Below are 5,143 nucleotides of genomic sequence, written 5' to 3'. Positions count from 1 at the left end.
CGGTTAACCCATCCGTGAAATCCTTTTTCTTTAAGCTACACTCTGACACGCTTCCTGTTAAGACGTGGCTGCATGAAAAGGGGATTTTCGTCTCATGGACGATTAACTGCCTCTTATGCAAAAGCCTGAGACAGTAGAGCATGTCTTCCTTGACTGCTGCGACTCAATTTTTCATTGGGATGTCCTCCAGCGAACAGTCAAAAAAGTTTTTCCCCTGGACCCATATGGTATCCGGTTCTTGCCGATCGCAAATGAAGCGGAAGTACCTTTTGACCTAATCATGATTTTGTGCCTCCACAGTCTGTGGAAGACCCGAATGCAAGTGCGACATGCAGATGCTAACGTCCGTTCGACGCGCGAAAACTTTATTGAAAGTGTTGTGGCCCTTAGGAAAGTGTATCGGGCGCAAGCTGAACCGCCCGAATGGATTTCTGTCCTCGATTACTTGGCTGTCATGAAAGAGTTTAATCCCTCCTACGTCAGCCGAAGTAGGCTGATGTTTTTATCATTTGTACTTTTGTTGTCATACATGTCCCAATCGGCTATAAAGGGGGAAAAAGCCGCTATAGCTCAGTGGTAGAGCACTGGTCTTGTAAACCAGGGGTCGTGAAATCAATCCTCACTGGTGGCATTTCTTTTTTTATTATTATCGCATTTTATCCACAAATAATTAAATCTCTGCTTTCTGGACATTTTTGGGCGTCCCCTCTGGCCGCCGCTATAGAGCTAGAAAGCTGGGGCGCGATTTTGTACGCGTTCCAAAATGGAACGGAGGCGGTTCGTTCTTTACGTCACGAAATAGGCGGTCCGCCATGTTCGCGAGGACGAGAGGAAGCAAAGAGCCAATGAGCGAAGTGGACGCCTGCGTCACGCTTTTGACGTCTGCTTGGGGACCATATAACATACTTAGAAGCGTTTCTAACATGTTGAGAAATATCTGGCTATTATGAATGAGTAGCAAAATGTGTTGGTGTTGCTTTTCAAAGATTCAGTTTGGAATGCGGAACGAGTTAAACAAATTATTGCGGTTAATGTCTTGAAATGGCGCTAGGTGGTGTCGCAATTTTGCGAAACGTTTAGTGGTGGCGCTATCCACTACCCCGTTTCAAGCAATGCTTGTATGCCTGTCTCCACCACTATTAAAATTCAAACGGCGCGAGTTTTGAAGCGGTTGGTTCGGTCAAGCCGTTACGTGCGGAGAGCCATGTAGGAAAACGTGTCGGCTTCTGCACCCGTTATGGGACCGCGCGTTTCCGAGGGCCAGCGAGAGACAGTGCTCGCTTTTATGGAGCCGCATCTCCAGCTGGCTTTAAGATCCAGCGAGCTGGGGCCGGGCTTCAGCCTTGTCGACCGACGACAGCTGTGGCAGCAGCTGGCCGACGTGCTGAACGCGGAAGGGCCCGTTGTGAAAACGGTCGACCAGTGGAGGAAGCAGCAGGTCTACGAGGCCCGCCGCGATGCTACCGCTATAGCCCAAGAGCAAATGTGAGTGACCGTCGAATGGTCCGGGCGATTTGTCCTTCGACATTGGTGTGTATTTTCAGAAGCACTGGAGGGGGTCGCGCACCCGGCTTCAGGGGCCGAGTGCTCCAGCTCACGGGCGCGGTCCGCTTCCGTGGCGTCACCGACCTACCCTACCAAGAGGTAAGCACACTGCCGGCGTAATATCATGCGTTCCTGAACGGTGCCGACTTAGAGTTTGCCATTATCTCTAAGTGGTACCTTTAGCAGAACGCGACACTGTTGGTGAACAGGAAAATAGCGTCGGAAGCTTTAGGTTGGTAGATCCTTCGGTGTCATTTTACGTGAAGGACATAAATATTATTTATGCTCTGTTATCATAAGTGAATCATGAATCTGGAAAACAAGCCAACTTTTGATGTAAATAAGAAATATGCGTTGTATTAAGGACTCGGTATCCTATCTTGCCAACGATCAACAGCCGGGCAAAAGGTTGGTTGGCCCTGAAAAGGGTTGTTTGGTGGTAAGAGATGAATTTGAGTAGATGACTGAAAAGTTGTTCCAACAGGTCCTTGTCTGCCCAAACGAAGAGGGCATAACTTGTACATGACGCGTGACACTGCCAAAGGATGCCATCAGGCCAGTGGCTCTTCAACAGAGAGAGAGAAATCACTTTTTTTTATTCTGCGATAAAAATGCATCAGTGCCCTGAGTCCAGGGCGTCGCTTGCGGCATGCTTCAGCGCTAGGCCGATGAAGTCCCCAAGGAATCGTTGGTCGTGAAGGGTGGTTGCGGCGGTCAGCCACTCGGAGGAAGGGGTAGATGGGAGGGATGAAGGTTTGGGTAAGGGGGGTAGTTTTGGATGGCATTGCCATAGGATATGTGATGTGTTAGGAGGATAGACACTACAGTGGCTACAGCGAGGGAGGTGGGCAATTGTTGTGCACGTTGCAATTCTTGACAACAACAGCTTCCAGCGATGAGCTGGTTGCGAGTAATCAGCAACTCATATGAACAATTCCACCACAATTATTCGTTTCAGGTGCTGCGAAGGATCGAACAATCCACCACCCGGCTCGCCATCGCGGCAGAGAGGACGGCAGCGACTCAGGAGGGCATACTGGAGAAGGTGCGCTCCCTGGCACTAGTCGTAGCTGGCCACCTGCAACAAGAAAGGAGGAATTAATTTATTGTTTATTTTCACCTATTCAATTTCATTTTAGTCATTTATTGTTTTATGAGTTCAATTTATCTTGTTTATTTATTGTTCTTTGAGTTTTATATCTTCACTTTCATTTTATGCACTTATTGTTGCTTCATTTTGAGTTTTACTGTTTAAGTTTCATTGTTGCCTTGTATGAGTAATGCAAGGGGATTTTTTGGACGAAAGGTGTAATGCGTGCACCCATTTTTGTATCGTAGTATTTTCCTCTTTCTATTTATACTAATCCAGCTGCAACGTCAGCATGCTTTCTTTTATTTACACATTTCGAAGACACTGGAATCATTACAAGTAGTTGTCGATTTCTGTGTATGGGTTTTGTACTGTGATATTTATATTGCTTCACTATGTTTTGTAGCTTACTGCACTCATTATGAAGCGTTACCGCATAGTGTTTGCACTGTGATATGTTCATTTCAGCACAGTGATGCTAAGGTACAACTACAATGTGGTCTTTTTTCAGAGCACCAAACTAGTCACTCTGCAAGTTGCATAGTTTCACAAATGAAAATGGCCATCATCATTGCAACACGCCGGTGATTGGTTTCCTCTAGTTTTCGTTCCAAGTGAGCAAGAATAAGTTTTAAGTGTAACACGTTCTGGGTGCTGTGAGATTGCAGAGCTAATTATTCATGTTGTATGTAATTTATGTTTCATTACAGCTGGCAAGTGCACTCACCTTTCTACAATTATGATTCACCTGTTCTTTAGCATCACACTGCAATTGCTGTCGAAAAATGAATGCTTCTGGTCAGTGACTCATAACACTGAGAAGGGAATGGACATACCTGTCAAAGTCATACTTTCTTGCAAGGTCACTTAAATGTAACTGCAAGTTTTATTTGCCGTGGTGAAAACGAATTTTGTGATGCTCATGTTGCAATGTTCTCACATGCTTTGCTACGTGTAGCATGCTGTATGTACAAGGTTCATGATGTACAGAGGTCAACACTCATGTCTAGAACACACTTGCGAGGGCCAAAGCAGCCACCTAAGCTTAAGCCGACCACCAGGTCGATAAAAATCAATGGGAACTGTACATTTAGTCATGCAAGCTCACATACAGCAGATTTTGTGCCACATGTCGTCATCAGATTCGCCAGCGCAGTCCTGCAAACATGATTTGCGCGTTCTAGAGATGTGTGTTGGCCTCTGTACTTGTCGTCATAGCATTAATAAAGTTGACCTTTGTATTTTTGTGCTTTCACGTTAATTTACGTCTACCCATTTAGACATGATGTGACGAGTATAATGTCACAACACTCAGTGCTAGATTTTTTTCTTTTGTGCTTGAATCCGCGTTCATTACGCTTTACTTGCTTGCCTCGTCTGCGTATTCATGCTTGCATGGAAGTTTCATACACCTAGCACAAGAGGTGGCTAGCAAGCATATTGCATCGTTCCTACTAATGTAGACCGAGCGCCCGAATGCACAGGATGTGGCGGTTGCGATCATTCTGCTGTGTTTTATGAAAATTATGCAAACCTGTGCAAGAGTCTCCGAGGTTTATGCAAACCTTGGAGCCTCTTGCACAGTGAAGAAGGTACAATTGTTTCCGAGTCCACGGCTGTGGCATTCTTTTTGAAGGATTTTTGTATAACTTACTTCGTTTGTGTTTAAATTATCATAATCTGTCGGATGTTTTGATTTGGAAACATTGACCATCCGTATGGAGGGGTACTTGATATGTATACAACTTCTTTAATGTATTTTCCACTGTACAAACACAGCCTTGTGATAGCCTAGGGGCATTGCAATTTGTATAAATAAATTATGTATGTGTTATGAAAGCTCACCATTCCTGTGACATCAATATTCCTGTGACTATCAACAAAGTTGTTACCAACTAAAGTGCTCTGCCCTAGTTAGGGGTACACATTACGAATACTTACCAAGCAGAGACTCGCCAGGCTGCAGTTGTGCGGCGAGGCGCGTACACAGTGGATTATGCTGCCACATCCAAGAGTCGTGGCCCGAATCAGGGAGCCGGAGGTCCACAACAAGGATGCAAAGTTCCGAGTTGCACACCTGCAATGAGGAGCAATACAAAATAGCGCTGCAGATATGCTCAAAATCCCTTTTTGCCATTCATATGCAGAAAACAATACATACATTTACGCTGGTATAAGCAGCTACACTGTTTCACTCATAGGCGTGCACAGGGTTTCGCATTTGGGGCCCTTTGTGCGCACGCCTATGGTTTGCACTAAGTGATCGCTAAATGAAAACTTGGGGCACGAAATTGCGCAAGAACACCCATACACGCCAAATCCAGCCCATGCAATGGTTGTAAGTACTTCCCTGTTCAAAATGCTTCCATCGTATCTTCCCTATAGTGTATCGATTTTTGCTACGACTTCTGCCCATGTTCCTAAATACCTCCAAAATGCACAACTCCATTGTGTATGCACGCCAGAACGAAAACACAACTTTGGTACGGCAAACGGCTCATGCACAGA

General features: G+C 45.4%; 1 non-coding gene across 1 annotated transcript; it reads left to right on the top strand.

Moving 5' to 3' along the window:
* The first annotated feature begins 559 nt into the window (after positions 1-559).
* Trnat-ugu (transfer RNA threonine (anticodon UGU)) lies at positions 560-631 on the top strand. The gene has a single exon. It is a non-coding gene; the product is annotated as a tRNA-Thr (tRNA).
* The last annotated feature ends 4,512 nt before the right edge of the window (positions 632-5,143 follow it).

Source organism: Dermacentor silvarum, chromosome 7, assembly GCF_013339745.2.
Source record: "Dermacentor silvarum isolate Dsil-2018 chromosome 7, BIME_Dsil_1.4, whole genome shotgun sequence".
Lineage (NCBI taxonomy): Eukaryota > Metazoa > Arthropoda > Arachnida > Ixodida > Ixodidae > Dermacentor > Dermacentor silvarum.
This window is presented reverse-complemented; position numbering and strand designations above follow the sequence as displayed.